At 40.1% G+C, this 21943-nt stretch overlaps 1 protein-coding gene across 3 annotated transcripts in view; it reads right to left on the bottom strand.

Annotated features, from left to right (window-relative positions):
• SMIM43 (small integral membrane protein 43) overlaps positions 1-21943 on the bottom strand; it is a 54385-nt gene that overhangs the window by 31071 nt on the left and 1371 nt on the right. For all 3 annotated transcript variants that reach the window (XM_067036600.1, XM_067036601.1, XM_067036602.1), the window contains exon 2: positions 15149-15512. The gene's annotated coding sequence lies outside the window, so the exon portion shown is untranslated. The remainder of the gene's footprint in view (positions 1-15148; positions 15513-21943) is intronic.

A 21943-nucleotide genomic window follows, 5' to 3' on the forward strand; every position in this document is an offset into this window, starting at 1 on the left:
ACACACAGCATCTGTCAAATTAGGGGGAAAATATCCCGCCACTCTAACACGTTCACAGGCTTAAGTCTTTATATAATTCTTTCCAGTGCTTATTGCTATGGATTTATTTTCACACAAAGTTAATCAACTAGCTTGTAGTTCCTTCAGGGTAAAGTTGAAAGTATTGCCATTTAAAACCACTTCATGAAAATATACACAGATCCCATTCTCTGTGAAAAGCAGTTTCAAACTGCCTTCTCAAAACCTGATTACCAAAATATTGACTAGTCTCTTGTAGAAAAATAGAATGCACTGAGAAGCTTGTGAAATACATTTTGGATGGCTAAATACGTTGTGGGGTTTTTTGAATTCTGTAAAATTTCCCAATTCTGAACAAATTTCTTTATGCATCTTAAAGCAATAGCCTGGCTGAATGGTGCTTGGTGCTTTGCCACACCTCAACAGGCTTTGGTATCCTCTGTATTATTGTTTATGATGAAAACACCATCTGTCCTTCTTGAGAAGGTTTTTAAACTATTTTGAAGGAGGGTAGTTTCATCGAAATTTTACTTAATTTATACAATATTGGCAAAGGTTCTGGAAAATAATCTTAACAGTCTCCTCATAACAAGGACATATGGCTATTTAAAATAAAATGACATTTTCTAATTTAAAGAATATATTTGTTTATTAAGTCTATCATAATCATGTCGGTGGTACTTTTATGCAAAATATGGTTAATAATCTATCTTGTTATAGTGAACACTCACGCTAGAGGAGAAAGACTCAGATTAATAGATGTCTGACTTTTGGCAAGTTACCTTATTTATCTAAGCATAAAAATCCTCATCTACTTAGCGTTGTTGGGAAATTCAAGGCATGGAGTTGCTTTGAACAGTGCCTGGAGCACAGTGGGAATGCAAAGGTAGGCTTAGGTGCTAAGGATAGAAAAGTGAATGAAACAGACTCTTCAGATGGAGCTGAGTAAGAGACACAGCCAGGTAAACAGACCACTTTAAATGTATGCCTTGGAGGAGACCTTCAAGATGGCTAAGGAGTGAGACATGGAGATCGCCTTCCTCCCCACAAATACATCAGAAATACATCTACACGTGGAACAACTCCTACAGAACACCTACTGAACGCTGGCAGAAGACCTCAGACTTCCCAAAAGGCACGAAACTCCCCCACGTACCTGGGTAGGGCAAAAGAAAAAAGTAAAAACGGAGACAAAAGAATAGGGACGGGACCTGCACCTCTGGGATGAAGAAAAGTTTCCACACAATAGGAAGCCCCTTCGTGGGCGGAGACTGTGGGTGGCGGAGGGGGGAAGCTTTGGAGCCACAGAGGAGAACATGGCAACAGGGGTGCAGAGGGCAAGGTGGAGAGATTCCTGCACAGAGGATCGGTGCCAACCAGCACTCACCAGCCCGAGAGGCTTGTCTGCTCACCCGCTGGGACGGGCGGGGGCTGGGAGCTGAGGCCCGGGCTTCGGAGGTTGGATCCCAGGGAGAGGACTAGGGTTGGCGGCATGAACACAGCCTGAAGGGGTTAGTGCGCCACGGCTAGCCAGGAGGGAGTCTGGGGAAAAGTCTGGAACTGCCGAAGAGACAAGAGACCATCGTTTCAGGGTTCACGAGGAGAGGGGATTAAGAGCACTGCTTAAAGGAGCTCCAGAGACGGGCGCAAGCCACGGCTATCAGCGCGGACCCCAGAGATGAGCATGAAACGCTATGGCTGCTGCTGCCTCCACCAAGAAGCCTGTGTGCGAGCACAGGTCACTCTCCACACCGCCCCTCCCGGGAGCCTGTGCGACCGCCACTGCCAGGGTCCCGTGATCCAGGGACAACTTCCCCGGGAGAACACACAGTGCACCTCAGGCTTGTACAATGTCATGCGGGCCTCTGCCACCGCAGGCTCGCCCCGCATCTGTACCTCTCCCTCCCCCTGACTGAGTGGGCCAGAGCCCCCGAATCAGCTGCTCCTTTAACCCCGTCCTGTCTGAGCGGGAACAGACGATCTCAGGCGACCTACACGCAGAGGCGGGGCCAAATCCAAAGCTGAGCCCCGGGAGCTGTGTGAACAAAGAAGGGAAAGGGAAATCTCTCCCAGCAGCCTCAGGAGCAACGGATTAAAGCTCCACAATCAACTTGATGTACCCTGCATCTCTGGAGTACCTGAACAGACAACGAATCATCCCAAAATTGAGGCAGTGAACTTTGGGAGCAACGATATATATATTTTTTTCCTTTTTCTCTTTTTCTGAGTGTGTATGTGTATGCTTCTTTGTGTGATTTTGTCTGTATAGCTTTGCTTTTACCATTTGTCTTGGCATTCTGTCTGTTTTTTTTTTTTAGTATAGTTTTTAGTGCTTGTTATAATTGATGGATTTGTTTTTTGGTTTGGTTGCTCTTCTTTCTTTTTTTAATTACTTTTTAATTTTTTTATTTTTTGTAATTATTTTTTATTTTAATAACTTTATTTTATTTTTCTTTCTTTCTTTTTTTCTCCCTTTTCTTCTCAGCCGTGTGGATGACAGGGTCTTGGTGCTCTGGCCGGGTGTCAGGCCTGTGCCTCTGAGGTGGGAGAGCTGAGTTCAGGACATTGGTCCACCAGAGACCTCCCGGCTCCACGTAATATTAAATGGTGAAAGCTCTCCCAGAGATCTCCGTCTCAACGGTAAGACCCAGCTCCACTCAACGACCAGCAAGCTACAGTGCTGGACACCCTATGCCAAACAACTAGCAAGACAGGAACACAACTGCACCCAATAGCAGACAGGCTGCTTAAAATCATAATAAGGTCACAGACACCCCAAAACACACCACTGGACATGGTCCTGCCCACCAGAAAGACAAGATGCAGCCTCATCCTCCAGAACACAGTGACCAGTCTCCTCCACTGGGAAGCCTACACAGCCCACTGAAACAACCTTAGGCACTGGATGCAGGCACCAAAACAATGGGAACTGTGAACCTGCAGCCTGAGAAAAGGAGACCCCAAACAGAGTAAGTTAAGCAAAATGAGAAGACAGAGAAACACACAGCAGATGAAGGAGCAAGGTGAAAACCCACCAGACCTAACAAACGAAGAGGAAATAGGCACTCTACCTGAAAAAGAATTCAGAGTAATGATAGTAAAGATGATCCAAAATCTTGGAAATAGATTGGAGAAAATACAAGAAACGTTTAACAAGGGCCTAGAAGAACTAAAGAGCAAACAAACAATAATGAAGAACACAATAAATGAGATTAAAAATTCTCTAGAAGGAATCAATAGCAGAATAACTGAGGCAGAAGAACAGATAAATGACCTGGAAGATAAAGTAGTGGAAATAACTACCGCAGAGCAGAATAAAGAAAAAAGGATGAAAAGAATTGAGGACAGTCTCAGAGACCTCTGGGACAACATTAAATGAACCAACATACAAATTAAAGGGGACCCAGAAGAAGAAGAGAAAAAGAAAGGGTCTGAGAAAATATTTGAAGAGATTATAGTTGAAAACTTCCCTAATATGGGAAAGGAAATAGTTAATCAAGTCCTGGAAACACAGAGACCCATACAGGATAAATCCAAGGAGACACACGCCAAGACATATTAATCAAACTTTCAAAAATTAAATACAAAGGGACTTCCCTGGTGGCACAGTGGTTAAGAATCCGCCTGCCAATGAAGGAGACATGGGTTTGAGCCCTGGTACGGGAAGATCCCACATGCCACGGGGCAACTAAGCCCGTGTGCCACAACTACTGAGCCGGAGCTCTAGCGTCCATGAGCCACAATTACTGAGCCTGGTGCCACAACTACTGAAGCCCATGCACCTAAAGGCTGTGCTCCACAACAAGAGAAGCCACCGCAATGACAAGCCCGCGCATCGCAATGAAGAGTATCCCCCACCCCCCGCATGCCACAACTAGAGAAAGCCCGTGTGCAGCAACAAACACCCACTGCAGCCAATAAATAAATAAATAAATAAATAATAAAAAAATTAAATACAAAGAAAAAATATTAAAAGCAACAAGGGAAAAACAACAAATAATATACAAGGGAGTCCCCATAAAGTTAACAGCTGATCTTTCAGCAGAAATTCTGCAAGCCAGAAGGGGCTGATAGGACATATTTAAAGTGATGAAAGGGAAAAACCTACAACCAAGATTACTCTACCCAGCAAGGATCTCATTCAGATTTGACGGAGAAATTAAAACCTTTACAGACAATCAAAAGCTAAAAGAATTCAGCACCACCAAACCAGCTTTATAACAAATGCTAAAGGAACCTCCCTAGGCAGGAAACACAAGAGAAGTAAAACACCTACAACAACAAACCCCAAAACAATTAAGAAAATGGTAATAGGAACATACATATCGATAATTACCTTAAATGTAAATGGGTTCAATGCTCCCACCAAAAGACATAAACTGGCTGAATGGATACAAAAACAAGACCCATATATATGCTGTCTACAAGAGACCCACTTCAGACCTAGGGACACATACAGACTGAAAGTGAGGGAATGGAAAAAGATAGTCCATGCAAATGGAAATCAAAAGAAAGCTGGAGGAGCAATTCTCATATCAGACAAAATAGACTTTAAAATACAGACTGTTACAAGACACAAAGATAGACAATACATAATAGCAAGGGATCAATCCAAGAAGAAGATATAACAATTGTAAATATTTATGCACCCAACATAGGAGCACCTCAATACATAAAGCAAATGCTAACAGTCATAAATGGAGAAATCGACAGTAACACAATCATAGTAGGGGACTTTAACATCCCACTTTCACCAATGGACAGATCATCCAAAATGAAGATAAATAGGGAAACAGAAGCTTTAAATGACACAATAGACCAGATAGATTTAATTTATCTTTATAGGACATTCCATCCAAAAACAACAGAATACACTTTCTTCTCACGTGGTCATGGAACATTCTCCAGGGTAGATCATATCTTGGGTCACAAATCAAGCCTTCGTAAATTTAAGAAAATTCACATCATATCAAGTATCTTTTCTGACCACAACGCTATGAGACTAGATGTCAACTACAGGGAAAAATCTGTAAAAAATACAAATACATGGAGGGTAGACAATACACTACTTAATAACCAAGAGATCACTGAAGATATCAAAGAAGAAATCAAAAAATACCTAGAAACAAATGACAATGAAAACACCATGACACAAACCCTATGGGATGCAGCAAAAGCAGTTCTAAGAGGGAAGTTTATAACAATACAATCCTACCTTAAGAAACAAGAAACATCTCAAACAAACAACCTAACCTTACACCTAAAGCAATTAGAGAAACAAGAACAAAAAACCCCCAAAGTTAGCAGAAGGAAAGAAATCATAAAGATCAGATCAGAAATAAATAAAAAAGAAATGAAGGAAACAATAGCAAAGATCAATAAAACTAAAAGCTGGTTCTTTGAGAAGATAAATAAAATTGATAAATCATTAGCCAGACTCATCAAGAAAAAAAAGGGAGAAGACTCAAATCAATAGAATTAGAAATGAAAAAGGAGAAGTAACAACTGACCATGCAGAAGTACAAAGGATCCTGAGAGATTACGACAAGCAACACTATGCCAATAAAATGGACACCTGGAAAAAATGGACACATTCTTAGAAACGCACAACCTTCTGAGACTGAACCAGGAAGAAATAGAAAATATAAACAGACCAATCACAAGCACTGAAAGTGAAACTGTGATTAAAAATCCTCCAACAAACAAAAGCCCAGGACCAGATGGCTTCACAGGCGAATTCTATCAAACATTAGAGAAGTGCTAATACCCATCCTTCTCAAAGTCTTCCAAACTATAGCAGAGGGAGGAACACTCCCAAACTCATTCTACAAGGCCACCATCACCCAGATTCCAAAACCAGACAAAGATGTCACAAAGAAGGAAAATTACAAGCCAATATCACTGATGAACATAGGTGCAAAAATCCTCAACAAAATACTAGCAAACAGAATCCAACAGCACATTAAAAATATCATACACCATCATCAAGTGGGGTTTATCCCAGGAAAGCAAGGATTCTTCAATATATGCAAACCAATCGATGTGATAAACCATATTAACAAATTGAAGAATAAAAACCATATGATCATCTCAATAGATGCAGAAAAAGCTTTCAACAGAATTCAACACCCATTTATGATAAAAACCCTCCATAAAGTAGGCATAGAGGGAACTTACCTCAACATAATAAAGGCCATATATGACAAACCCATAGCCAACATTGTTCTCAATGGTGAAAAACTGAAACCATTTCCACTAAGATTAGGAACAAGACCAGGTTGCCCACTCTTACCACTATTATTCAACATAGTTTTGGAAGTTTTAGCCACAGCAATCAGAGAAGTAAAAGAAAGAAAAGGAATCCAAATCGGAAAAGAAGAAGTAAAGCTGTCACTGTTTGCAGATGACATGATACTATACATAGAGAATCCTAAAGTCGCTACCAGAAAACTACTAGAGCTAATCAATGAATTTGGTAAAGTAGCAGGATACAAAATTAATGCACAGAAATCTCTTGCATTCCTATACACTAATGATGAAAAATCTGAAAGAGAAATTAAGGAAACACCCCCATTTACCATTGCAACAGAAAGAATAAAATACCTAGGAATAAACCTACGTAAGGAGACAAAAGACCTGTATGCAGAAAACTATAAGACACTGATGAAAGAAATTAAAGATGATACAAACAGATGGAGAGATATATCATGTTCTTAGATTGGAAGAATCAACATTGTGAATATGACTATACTACCCAAAGCAATCTACAGAGTCAGTGCAATCCCTATCAAACTACCAATGGCATTTTTCACAGAACTGGAACAAAAAATTTCACAATTTGTATGGAGACACAAAAGACCCCGAATAGCCAAAGCAATCCTGAGAAAGAAAAATAGAGCTGGAGGTATCAGGCTCCCTGACTTCAGACAATACTACAAAGCTACAGTAATCACGACAGTATGATACTAGCATAAAAACAGAAATATAGATCAATGGAACTGGATAGAAAGCTCAGAGATAAACCCATGCACATATGGTCACCTTATTTTTGATAAAGGAGGCAAGAATATACAATGGAGAAAAGACAGCCTCTTCAATAAGTGGTGCTGGGAAAACTGGACAGCTACATGTAAAAGAATGAAATTAGGGCTTCCCTGGTGGCACAGTGGTTAAGAATCCGCCTGCCAATGCAGGGCACACGGGTTTGAGCCCTGGTCTGGGAAGATCCCACATGCCGCGGAGCAACTAAGCCTGTGCGCCACAACTACTGAGCCTGTGCTCTACAGCCTGTGCTCTGCAACAAGAGAAACCATTGCAATGAGAAGCCTGCACACCTCAATGAAGAGTAGCCCCCGCTCGCCTCAACTAGAGAAAGCCTGCGCGCAGCAACAAGACCCAACACAGCCAAAAATAAATAAATTAAATTAATTAATTAAAAATAAAAAGAATGAAATTAGAACACTCCCTAACACCATACACAAAAATAAACTCAAAATGGATTCGAGACCTAAATGTAAGGCCAGACACTATAAAATTCTTAGAGGAAAACATAGGCAGAACACTCTATGACATAAATCACAGCAAGATCTTTTTTGACCCACCTCCTAGAGAAATGGAAATAAAAACAAAAATTAAAAAATGGGACCTAATGAAACTTAAAAGCTTTTGCATAGCAAAGGAAACCATAAACAAGATGAAAAGACAACCCTCAGAATGGGAGAAAATATTTGCAAAGGAAGCAACCGACAAAGGATTAATCTCCAAAATGTAGAAGCCGCTCATGCAGCTCAATAGCAAAAAAACAAACAACCCAATCCAAAACTGGGCAGAAGACCTAAATAGACATTTGTCCAAAGAAGATATACAGACAGCCAACAAACACAAGAAAGAATGCTCAACATCACTAATTATTAGAGAAATGCAAATCAAAACTACAATGAGGTATCACCTCACACTAGTTAGAATGGGCATCATCAGAAAATCTGCAAACAACAAATGCTGGAGAGGATGTGGAGAAAAGGGAACCCTCTTGCACTGTTGGTGAGAATGTAAATTGATACAGCCACTACGGAGAACAGTATGGAGGTTCCTTAATAAAATAAAAATAGAACTACCATATGACCCAGCAATTCCACTACTGGGCATATACCCTGAGAAAACCGTAATTCAAGAAGAATCATGTACCACAATGTTCATTGCGGCTCTATTTACAATAGCCAGGACATGAAAGTAACCTAAGTGTCCATCGACCAATGAATGGATTAAGAAGATGTGGCACATATATACAATAGGATGTTACTCAGCCATAAATAGAAACAAAATTGAGTTATGTGTAGTGAGGTGGATGGACCTAGATTCTGTCATACAGAGTGAAGTAAGTCAGAAAGAGAAAAACAAATACCGTATGCTAACACATGTATATGGAATCTAAAAATAAAAAATGGTTATGAAGAACCTAGGGGCAGGACAGGAATAAAGACACAGATGTAGAGCATGGACTTGAGGACACAGGGAGGGGGAAGGGTAAGCTGGACGAAGTGAGAGAGTGGCATGGACATATATACACTACCAAATGTAAAATAGATAGCTAGTGGGAAGCAGCCGCATAGCACAGGGAGATCAGCTCAGTGCTTTGTGTCTACCTAGAGGGGTGGGATAGGGAGGGTGGGAGGGAGGCGCAAGAGGGAGGAGATATGGGGATATATGTATATGTATAGCTGATTCACTTCATTATACAGCAGAAATTAACACACCATTGTAAAGCAATCATACTCCAATAAAGATGGTTAAAAAAATGTATGCCTTGAACGCTTTAGGAGCACAGAGAGGGGACTCAGCTAGTCTGGGTTTTCAGGAAAGACTTCCTTTCTCTGAGCTGAAAAGTGAAGAATGGTTAGAAGTTGGTCAGAAAGAAAACGTGGGGTAAACTACTCAGGCAGAGAGAACCCCCATGCAAATGCCTAGAGGTGAGAGAGAATTTGGTGCCTTACAGTAACTGAAAATAATAAAGTTGAAGATTAGGTAAAGACAGAAGTGTTCACAGATGGGACTGGGGAAATAGACAAGGACTAAATTATAAAAGGCATTGTAAACCACGGTTTATTAGAGTTTGGAATTTATCTTAAAAGCAATGGGAAATCATGGAAGGGTTGTTATGGAAAACAGCAAAGTTAGATTTGTGTTTGGGAAGCATCATACATAATGTGGAAAATGAACTCAAAGAAAAAAGACTGGAGATTGAGAGGCTGAGTTGGTGGCCGATACAATAATTTAGGCAAAAAATAGCGACCTGAATTTCAGTGATGATGATAGGATCAGAGAAAACAAATGGGTTAGGTGTTTAAGCAGGTGGCCTCAACTGGACTTGGTGATTTATAGGAAGAGGTGGGTGTGATTAGAAAGGAGATAAGAATGCCACCCTGGCTTACTGGCTACTGGGGCGTTGCCATTCTCTAGAGGGAATATAAGGAAGAGCAAGCTTGGGAAGAAAGATAATGAGTTCAGCTGTGGACATAATGAATTTCAAATGTCCATAGAATGTCTAGAGGCATTCAGAGTCCAGAAGAGGTCAGGGCTGGTACAATACATTTGGGAGTAAAGAGCAGATAGCTGGTCATTGAAACCATGGAAGTGGAAAACTGGGGAGAGTATATAAAAAGAGACATTTTCTGGGACAGAATCCCATGAAGCATTGACACTTAAGAGATGAACTGAGGAAGAGGAATACCCAAAAGGGATTGAAAAGGAATGGCCAAACAGGTAGAAAAATCAGGTGAATTAGAAGTCACGAAAGATAAAAAAGTATTTCAAGAAAGTCACCAAAGTCATGGGAAACAAGTATCTCAAGAAGACAAATGACATCAAATGCTACCAAAAAGCCAAGTAAGAGATTTCAGTTTTCATTGGTTTTAACAACAAGGAGGTGTAAATCCATTTAAATGTCACATAAACACACACACACACACGCAGAGACTTACATGCATATACACATACTCACACACACTTTAAATCCTCAAATAATAGGTTATGTTCTTCTAAGATCCACTAAGTCTGCTCTGTCTTGTTTTCCTTCTCTTCCCACTCCCATCCTCTGTAGTTGCACTGCAACTTACCTGAAGCCCTCATTAGACCAAAAGGTAAAAGAGGAATGGGGAGCGGTGGGCAACTTAATGTTTGGTGACCAAGATTTAATCCATTTCAATGGTACCTGGATTCTAGCTGTTGTATGGAAATGGAAGCCACTTATTATCATTTTAAATGTAAACTGTAGAAATGAAATGCTGACTTGGCCACCTTAAGTTATGAATTTTAATTCTCATCTCCTAACAACTCAATTGACCTTCGGAAAATTTAAGAAGGGAGACTACGGACTATACAATTTAACATTTCAGAACTTTTACTACTAGCTTTTGCTCTAGACAATGCCATCTATAGACAGCAAACAAAAGTATGCAGAGCTGAATTTCTTTGCTATATTTAGATGATCAGAAATTATTAAGGAAAACATGCAGTTGAAAAGGTTTACTGCAAAGAAAATGACTGACCTATTTTCGAAGTCCAATTATAACTCAAAAATTCAAATGTATAAAAGCTCTAATTGGTCAAGGGTTTCAATGTATAAAAATTTTATATTTTCTTTTTTTTGCTCCTTTAAAGCATATGGTTTAGTTAAAAGAAATAGGATTTATTTAGATAGCAGAAAAATGTCAGATTATATGACTCATATCCTACCTAACTTTTTCTGTTCCTGCTGGAAAATTTCCTCTAACAGATGAGTAATCTTATTTTATGCTGGATCAGCCCCACAGTGTGATATTGCTATGGGTTTGAAATAGGAGTGAGCTGCTAGTTGTATAATTCAAATCCTCTTTGAGTACAATATAGTTATCTCATTACTTTAATAAAAAATTGAAATTATATAGAAAATTTCTAACAGTCTTCATCACCAATGAAGTATACCAGTAATGTAAACCAGATTTTCATCCTGAAGAGAGCTAGAAGTTCCCCAAGTTCCAAAAAAAATGCAAAAAAGCAAATATGTAAATTATGAGCTTGACACTGATTGCAAGCAAAATTCTAAAATAGGTTCTCAAACAGATGGTCTGTGAGCATTTAGAAATGTAAGAGGTGACCATCAGAAGCCAGCATGGGCTCAGTACAAACAAATTTTGCCAGGTAATCCAATGTCCTATCAAAATGGGGTTATTAGGCTAATGGGCTTGCAAAGCTGATGTAATATACACAAGAGAACCTTAAAAAGTAAAAATAATTGAACCGTTCGGCCATGATAGAGTATGCAGGTATTCTATTTACTATAATTTATTACGATTTTTGACAAATATTTATTGAGCACTTACTTTGTGTCTTACACTATGCTAAGTGCTTATACACCACTTCTTTTAATACAGTTCTACCTATGAGGTAGAAACTGTTATTATCAAGAGGCAGTGGAGGGTACAGCTTAAGTGCACAGACTTGGAGCCAGACAGCATCCTTTCAAATCCTGACTCTGGGGGCTTCCCTGGTGGTGCAGTGTTTGAGAATCCGCCTGCCAATGCAGGGGACACGGGTTCGATCCCTGGGCCAGGAAGATCCCACATGCCACTGAGCAACTAAGCCCATGCCCCACAACTACTGAGCCTGCACTCTAGAGTCTGCAAGCCACAACTACTGAAGCCCACGCGCCCTAGAGCCCGTGTGCCACAACTACTGAGTCCATGTGCTGCAACTACTGAAGCTGCACACCTAGAGCCCGTGCTCTGCAACAAGAGAAGCCACCACAAAAAGAAGCCTGCGTCCTGCAATGAAGAGTAGCCCCGGCTCGCCACAACTAGAGAGAGCCCGTGTGTAGCAATGAAGACCCAACACAGCCAAAAATAATTTAAAAAAAAACAAACCTGACTCTGTCACTTAAATGGCTGTGTGACCTTGAAAAGTCACTTGATCTCTGCCTCATGTTGATTATCGGTAAAATGGGGATGATGATAATAATAGTAACTCCCTTCAAAAGGGACTGTGAAGATTAAATGAGCTAATGTATGTAAACACCTAAGGAAAGTGTCTGGCACATAATAAATGCTATGAGTATCAGCTGTAACAACTCCATTTTGAGAAGTAAGATGTGTCCAAGACACTACAGTTTCCCAAGCCAGGGCAGGATCTAAACCCAACACTGAAGCCAAAGCCCATGCCCTAAACCACTATAAAATTTACATTTTAAAAATGTGTGACATTCTCAGATGATTTCAAAGAATCCTTGACATCTACTCACTTCTTTATACCTTTGTTTTAACAATGTACCTTATACCTAAGTTGTTTGGGAAGCTACTTCTGGGCTGGTGTTCTGAAACTTTCCTAGAAGCCAGAAAAGCTAATTAGGAAATTGGGTTTGCATAATTGAAGGCTATAGCCCTCACATTTTAAAAGGCATATGGTTATACCTCTGGAGAGTGACATGTGTTGACTTCATTTAATAAAGAATAAATACTGTATGGAACATTACTCAGCCATAAAAAAAAGAATGAAATAGTGCCATTTGCAGCAACATGGATGGACCTAGAGATTATCATACTAAGAGAAGTCAGAAGGAGAAAGACAAATACCATATGATTTCACTTACACGTGGAATCTAAAATACAACACAAATGAACCTATCTATGAAACAGAAACAGACTCACAGACATAGAGAACAGACTTGTGGTTGCCAAAGGGGTTGGGGTGGGGAGCGAAGGATTGGGAGTTTGGGATTATTAGATGCAAACTATTACATACAGGATGGATAAACAACAAGGTCCTACTGTATAGCACAAGGAAATATATTCAATATCCTGTGATAAACCATAATGGAAAAGATATGAAAAAGAATATATATATATGCATGATTGATTACTTTGCTGTACAGCAGAAATTAGCACAATATTGTAAATCAACTATACCTCAATAAAATTTTTTTTAAAAAGAATAAATTTATCCCTGGTGGTCCAGCGGTTAAGGTGCTGTGCTTCCACTGCAGCGGGCACAGGGTCGATCCCTGGTCAGGGAACTAAGATCCTGCAGGCTGTGTGGCACAGCCAAAAAAGTTTTTTAAAAAAGGAAAAGAATAAATACTGTAATAGAGGAAACTTAGTAAGAACCATAGCTAATGTTTATTATTGTTAAATATGGGCTGACACCTGTTGTAAATGCTTTTCACGTACTATTTAATTCTCATGACCACTTTATGAGGGTATTGTCAGGGTATTACCATTTTCTTTTCAGAGAGGTTTACAACTTGCCCAGGGTCACCCAGCTAGCAAGTTGAAGAGCGGGCATTTAAACCAGGAAGTTGGAGCCTGGGCTCTTTATCCGTTAAACTCCCTCTCAAGAAACCACATCCAGGGCTTGCCTGGTGGCCCAGTGGTTTAGAATCCGCCTGCCAATGCAGGGGACACGGGTTCGAGCCCTGGTCCGGGAAGATCCCACATGCCGCTGAACAACTAAGCCCGTGCACCAGAACTACTGAGCCTGCGCTCTAGAGCCCGCGAGCCACAACTGGAGCCCAGGCGCCTAGAGCTCGTGCTCCGTAACAAGAGAAGCCATCACAGTGAGAAGCCCGCGCACCGCAACGAAGAGTAGCCCCCGCTCACCGCAACTAGAGAAAGCCCGCTCACAGCAACGAAGACCCAACGCAGCCATAAATAAATTAACTAATTTTTTAAAAAAGAAACCACACCCAGCTATACTAGGTACTTGCCAAAGAATCTCAAAGAAGTTACCCTATTTGTTTCCAGCAAGCTTCCTCACAGCCTATTTAGTCATGTTGAATGCTCAAGTCCACTGACGTAATCATTCATTGCCCCCATTTCCATGTCTCCTCAAATGCCTCTTCATCAGGGAGGCTATCTTCCTGACGATGCTGTTTGCACAGTATCCTCCTGGTCACTCTCCCTTACACACGCCTGGCTTGGCTTTACTTTTCTATCACTTATCACTGACAGGCATTTTTCATTTGCTTGTTTGTTGATTACCTTAGGGTCCACCTGTCTCTATAACAAAAGCTCCAAGGGACTTTGTCTATTTTGTTTACTACATTATCCCAGTACTTAGAGTAAAGCCTGGCACACAGTATGTTCACAAAACATATTTCTATAAGTGATTGAATTCTTACATATTTTTGTTACACAATCTAACTTTCAGTAATATCAGAAACAAAAATTAAATTAAAATGCCATGATCAGATGTAATATATAATCTCTATTAATTTCAGTTTTCCCTTCCAGTCCCTGCTTATAAGCAGATACTATTTCTTCTTACAGGTATGTACTCATAACAGAGCTTCCGAGATGTATTCTATCTTTTCACATAACATTATCAGATCAAATAAAAATTCAATTCTGAATGGATTTTTGTTTGTCAGTGACTTTCAATAAATTACCCTTTCAGGTTCAGCTTTAATATTTTTTGTTTTTTTTTTTAAGTAAAAGCAAAGTTGGTCAAGGATTTTCCATTTGCACATTAGAAGTCACTTTTCCCTGCATCTTATATTGGCAGAGGCAGAAATTATAGTTCTAATCCAGTAGTACTTAACTAACCATGCTTTCCTTTCAGGCCACCTCCTAGACATCATTAAAATTTTTTCTGGACTTCCTCAGTGGCACAGTGGATAAGAATCCACCTGCCAATGTAGGGGACATGGGTTCAATCCCTGGTCTGGGAAGATCCCGCATGCTGTGGAGCAACTAAGCCTGTGCACCGCAACTGCTGAGCCCACGTGCCACAACTACTGAAGCCCACACACCTAGAGCTGGTGCTCTGCAACGAGAAGCCACTGCAATGAGAAGTCCACGCACCGCAATGAAGAGCAGCCGGGGCTCGCCACAACGAGAGAAAGCCTGTGCTCAGCAACAGACCCAATGCAACCAAGAATAAAAGAAATTAAATCTTTAAAAAAAAATGTTCCTGATCAGTAAAAAAAGTACACTTCAATGATACAGATCTAGCAATTTATGTGTTACAAACTTCTTTATAAAATATTTTAGCAGTATTTTGATGGATTCAAAGGTTGCAAAAAATGTCAAATGGAGATTTTCTTTGCACCATCAACAAGATGAGACTAGGCCAATGAAACATGAAGTCCGAAGGTAATGCTTACCTGAGAAGAGTTTGTGGTAGGAACGGCATTAGCTGTCTATTGTTTCTTAGCAGCTTAAACAACACACATTTATTATCACAGTTTCTGTGAGTCAGGAATACACACACAGCTCAACTAGGTCTGCTTACAGTTCTCTCAAAAGGCTGCAATCAGGATGTTGGCCAGGGGCTTCCCTGCGGCTTTCCTGGTGGCGCAGTGGTTGAGAGTCAGCCTGCCAATGCAGGGGACACAGGTTCATGCCCCGGTCCGGGAGGATCCCACATGCCGCGGAGCGGCTGGGCCCGTGAGCCATGGCCGCTGAACCTGCGCGTCCAGAGCCTGTGCTCCGCAGCGGGAGAGGCCACAACAGTGAGAGGCCCGCGTACTGCAAAAAAAAATAAAACAAAAAAAATGTCAACAATAAGAAAATGTAAAACTCAACTATAAAAAATGGATAAAAGATCCAAATAGACCACTCACCAAAGTTTTATAGATGGCAAATAAGCATATGTTTGCTCATACATTCAACATATGTCATTAAGGACTTACAAATTAAAATAAAAATGAGATACCACTACACACACTTTACAATGGTCAAAATCGAAAACACTGATGCCAAATGGTGGTTCGAGTATGGAGCAACAAGAACTCTCATTCATTGTTGGTGGGAATGGTGGTGCAAAATGGTACAGCCACTCGGGAAGATAGTCTGGCAGGTCTCTTACAAAGCCAAACACACACTTACCATACGATGTAGCGATTGTGCTCCTTGGTATTTACCCAAATGATTGAAAACTTATGTCCACACAAAAAGCTGCATATGAATGTTTACAGCAGCTTTATTTGTAATTGCCAAAGCTTGGAAGCAGTCAAGAGGTCCTTCAATAAGTGAATGAATAGACAAATTGTGGTACATCCTTACAATGGATTATTCAGCAACAAAAAGAAATGAGCTATCAAGCCACAAAAAGACATGGAAGAACCTTAAATGCACATTGCTAAGTGAAAGAAGCCAACTTGAAAAGGCTAACTACTGTATGATTCCAATCATATGACATTCTGGAAAAGGCAAAAAAGAGTCAGTAAAAAGACCAACTGTTGCCAGGGGTTAGGGGAGAGGGAGGGGTGACTAATGGAGCACAGGTAATTTTTAGGGCAGTGAAACTATTTTGTATGATACAGTAATAGTGGATACATGTCATTATACATTCTTCAAAACCCACAAAATGTACAACATCAAGAGTGAACCATAATGTATACGGGCTTTGGGTAATAATCACGTGTCAGTGTAGATTCGTCGGTTGTAACAAATGTAGCACACTGATGGGGGATGTTGATGGTGGGGGAAGGTGTATGTATTTGGGGGGTGGGGGGAGAGGTATTTAGGAACTCTGTATTTTCCACTCAATTTTGCTGGGCTCTGAAAAATGTCTATTAAGTTTTTAAAATCCATGCCGTCAAATTGTAGCTCAGGTTTAGATTGTAACCGAACGTTCTCCTTCTGCAAAGTCACTGTGTGGAAGGCACAACTTTGCCGGCACCAATCACACTGCCTAGCACATAGTAGGAGGGCCATAATTCCTTTTCTGCCTCTACCTCACTCAGGAAACCTGTAAGCCCTCAGTTAGCAGCATCCCCTGGGGAAAGGGGAGTGGAGGACACCTGCAGGTATATTTTGCACAAAACAGCCTGGGAATCCCAGGGCTATGCACAAGGCCAGGTATACCTCTTTCTCCAAGAAATTAAATCAGGGCTTCTCTAACTTTAGTGCACATGGGAATCACCTGGAGAGGTTGTTAAAACAGACTGCAGGGCCTCTTCTGCAAAGTTTCTGATTCAGTAAGTCTGGAATGAGACCTGAGAATTTGGATTTTCAACTGGCGCCCTGGTGATGCTGATGCTGCTGGTCAGTGGATCACATTTAAACGTTGCAAGAATTTCGATGGTTCGCAAAGATGAAATCTTCTCAGCAGACATTCTGGAACTTACAAAGGAGGAGCCTGGGGCCAGCAATGTGGCTGAAAGGGACTAAGGAACTTCTCAGAACGCCGCACCTGCTTGGCAAGCACACTGTGTTTACTTAGAATAAGAGCTTATTTGGATGGGTTGGGGTGGTGGAGACTATGAGAGAGGGCCTAAGCAAACTAGCAGTCCATGCTTTGTTTTGCTCTCAGAGAGTTTTAACAATATTTTGATCCCTTTAAACAGGGCATGTGCTGTGTAGGTCACCACAGCCCCCATCACTTCCTATGGTCCTCAACGAATCAGCTTCACTCATTTATAATCTACCTGGACCCTGAAGTCGTTTCACCTGCAAGCCCGGTACTAGCCCTGACCTTTCAGGCCCCTTATAGCTTTAAAATTATAAGATGTTATCTGTAGACTTTCCTATTGTGCCAGAGAGGAAGTTCCTTCTAACATACAACAAAGAGCCTTTGCCACCCAATATTTTCAACTACATGTCTTCACACCGCAATGAGAAATTTTCAGGTAAAAATAGCTTCATGAATCCCATAACTCCCCACAACAATACAGTTTGTGATGAACACAAGCACCTTCCTTTAAAAGAAAACTTGGTATATAAAACTAGAGATTAATAGAAATTAATAGATACATGAATAAATAAGGCAAATTATAATAATTTAGGGTTGCCAGATTTAGTTTAAAAATATAGGATGCCCAGTTACGTTTGAATTTCAGATAAACAAACAAATTTTTTAGTATAAGTATGTCCTATGCAATATTTGGGATGAATTGGACATGCCTATACTAAAAAAAAAAAAAAAAAAAAAGCTATTTATTGTTTATCTGAAATTCAATTGTAACTTAGCATTCTGTATTTTATCTGGCAATCTGTATTAGTTTCTTATTGCTGCTATAACAAACTATTACAAATTTAGTGGCTCAAAGCAACATACATTTATTATCTTACTTATCTTACAGTTCTAGAGGTCAGATGTCTAAAATTGTGTCCCTAAGGCTACGTTCATTTTGGAGGCTTGAGGGGAGAATCCATTCTTGCATCTTCCAGCTTCTAGTGGCTGCCCATATTCCTTGGTTTGCAGGCCCTCCTCACTCTTCAAAGCCAGAAGTATAGCAACTTCTCTCCTCACTGACCCCTGCTTCTGTTGTCTCTCCCCTGCCCACATCCCTCTTATAAGCACCCATGTGATTACACTGGGCCCACCTAGATAATCTCCTCATCTTGAAATGCCCGATTTATCACAACTGCAAAATAACTTTTGCCTTAACAAGGTAACATATTTACAGGTTCCTGGAATTAGGACAAGGGCTTCTTTGGGGCAGGGGTGTAGGGGGGCACTATTCCCATAATAGTTATTTGAGTTACGAGTTTAGCCCACAATAATATATTCTACTTTTATTATTTTATTTTATTATTTCTAATTCTATTTCAGATATGATTTTGTTTGTAGAAACCTAAATGGCACAGAACTTCTGGTTTGTATTAATTGTTTAGACACCAAACCACATAATTTCCTACAGATTCTTATCAATGAGTATGAATCTTCTTTTTGTAGATGAAAATAGGTCAAAGGAATTCAGTCATGTGCCTGAGACAGAGCCATATGCATAAGTTTCTTTGTGTCCGGGATTACCCACATACTACAACAATCAGTATGCAGCAGAAATCAACATGTCCCCTGCTTCTCTTCCCCCTTATTTTGTTGTATTTATGATAAGTTGAAGACTGATAATTTTTTATTCCTCTCAACATATAGAAAAGCTTAATAATAATAGGAGAGATCATATATAGATTCCTGAGCATAGTGACTGATAAGAATGAAAGAGGAAGCTCTTTCAACTATTCAGTGGAAACTAGAGCTGAACTTGATAAGCTAAGGCTTTTTATTTATTATATGAATGAAAAAATATGGAAGCAAAATATACACTGCATCTGACTTATTAGTGTTCAGTTATTGTTGTCTTAGTCCATTCAGGCTGCTATAATAAAAATACTGCAGACTGGGTGGCTCATAAACAATAGAAATTTATTTTTCAGAGTTCTGGAGGCTGGAAGCCTGAGATCAGGGTGCCAGCGTGGTTGGGTGATGGCTCTCCTTCAAGTCACAGACTTCTTTTAGTATCCTCATGTAGGGACCAGGGAGCTCTGTGGGATCTCTTTTATAGGGGCACTAATCCCATTCAGGAGGGCTCCACCCTCACCTCCCAAAGGCTCCAACCTTCAACCACCATCAACTTTGGGGGTTAAGATTTCAACATATGAATTTGGGGAGACACAAACATTCAGACCACAGCATTTGTCAATGCATAAAATCTTTTCAGATATTGACTATGGGTTTCCAGATTGAGTCTTGAAAAACAGCAACAAATGTCTCTGATGAAATGTTTGTATGCCAAAATTCCTCTAAATAAATAGTTAAATGTGTCAGAACATGAAAAGGAAAATGTAAGTTTTTTTTTTCCTTAACTCTTTCTGATCATAAAAGCTATTCATATGCCTTACAGAAGATTTGGGAAATTTATAAAGCAAAAAAACTTCAAAAAGAAAATAATTTTCCCAGAATCCCACTACCCAGAGATAATCATCTTAACATTTTGCATTATTTCTTTCCAGGATAATTTCTGGAAAACCAATTTCTATATAGACAAATTGCATGGCAGACATATTATATAGTAAATAAAATGTAAGCTTCCATTTGTTTATTTAGTGATCTGCCCATTAATTTCTTTCAACAGATGTGCTGTGAAATAGGTCATTCATCCACTTATTCACAAGGTACTCTACAACATGGCTCTTCATAGACTTTTTTTTTGGCTGTACCGCAAGGAATGTGGGATCTTAGTTTCCTGACCAGGGATCAAACCCATGTCCCCTGTAGTAGAAGTGTGGAGTCTTCACCACTGGACCGCCAGGGAAGTCCCTCTTCATACACTTCTAATAGCAGTGTATTTAGTCAGTATTCTTTTGGACACACTTACCAAAAGACCAACTCAACTGTATTGGCTCATCAACTGGGAAGTCCAAGAATTTGGTGCAAGCTGTTTCTATGTAAAGGATCTACTCCTCTCTCTCTTATTTCTCAGTTCTGTCTGACTTCACCTTCAAACAGGTTCTCTCCATGTGGTGGCAAGATGGCCCCACATAGTTCTAGACTTTCATGGTCCTTAATGTTTATAATCCTAGAGAAGGAAAGACCTACTCTCTCCCAGAGTTCACATGTCAAGACTGATGGAGGAACTTTTTTGGTCCTACTTGGGTCAACAGTCGATGAGAAGACAGGGATGGGGTTCCACAATTAGCAGGGCCTGATCACAGCCATGCCTGCTATTAACATTAACAACAGAATCACATAAGGTCAGGAAAGGGCATGTCTCCAAGAAATAGAAGGGTGCTGGTCAGACAAAGCAACAGATGTCCAATAAAGAGGAGAGAAGATATATACTCAAATATCTTGTGGAAAACCAGGTTATATTTAGACAGATCATCTAGGTCAATATACTACTCAAACTTATTCTCTTTAAAGAGCAGCATGCACATTACCTGAACCTCTTCTCAAATTTCAAAAAAAAATATCCCCTGTAAGCATGAAACAAATGTCCCTTGGGTGTTTCAAAAGTTTCTTACTAAAAACAAGGCTATGAAGTAAATATATTTTATGATGGTATGTAGATGTGAGTGGAAATGGGTTATACACCTTTGGATTAATGCCAATAAAAGGCAAATGCTGTAGTGCTAAAATTACAATAATAGTAAAAGTAGGAAGGAATGGTGGAAATTGTATAAAAGTGGAAGGTGATCAGGACAAGGTAATCGGGCAGCAATCTCAGAACAGCAATCAGACGTGGCATATTTGGACAGTTTCATGGGAAGCCTTGCCAAATCAAAAGCAGAAGGAAACTAACAATTTGAATAGCTATTATGTCCAAAACATGGTGTTAGATGCTTTCCTTCAGACCGTTGACCACAACGTAATTACTTCCCACCTAAATACACAGAAGCCGAAGCTCAGGATTATTTAATTCACCTACAGTCTATTTGATCTGAAGTTTATCTAAAGCCAAAGTCCATTTTTTTTTCCACCACCAAGCTGTCTCTCAGGAAAGGACAGACTATTTCAACAAAGTCCTGTTTCCTTTCTGACGGGAAAGAGAAATTATCAAAAGCCCACTAAAATAATCCAAAGATTTAAATGAGAAAATTAACAGCCAGGAGTTCTGTTTCGAAACTATACTATAAACATGAATTGTGTTGTTTAAGAACTTAAACGGCCTATACCTCGTAATCCCCTTGTCCCTTTTGAAAATCAATCGGCTGTCTGAGCATGTGGATATAGGGTCTGTCCACTTCCCTCCTTCTTCACGATTCCTGTCTCCGGACCATGTCAGGCTCATCCAACCTCAGTCTCGGCTCATGTGGTTCCTTCTACATGAAAGACTTTTCCTCTCCTGCAGATGATATTCTGGCTGATCCTTCTCATCATGAAGGATTTACTTAACTCAAATGGCACCTTTACAAAGTGACCTCTTCCTGCAACTAGCCCGATTAAAATAGCCTCCACATTCTCAAATACCGATAATATTTAGCATGTGAAATTGTTTTATTTAACTGTGTATGTTTTAATTGTTTTTCTCCTCCAAAGAGGACATACGTTCCTTTCGGGTCAGGAGCTTGTCCACCCTGTTTATCCAGTACTTGAATTATTCTCGGGACACGGGAGGCCCTCACAAGTCGTATATGTAATTTACTGAGTACACAGATTACAGGCGGTACAATGATCACTGGTAGGAAAAAACGCTTGAGAGGAGACAGAAGCGAGATGCAGCCTGCGTAGG

Source organism: Kogia breviceps, chromosome 6 (genome assembly GCF_026419965.1).
Source record: "Kogia breviceps isolate mKogBre1 chromosome 6, mKogBre1 haplotype 1, whole genome shotgun sequence".
Taxonomy (NCBI): Eukaryota; Metazoa; Chordata; class Mammalia; order Artiodactyla; family Physeteridae; genus Kogia; species Kogia breviceps.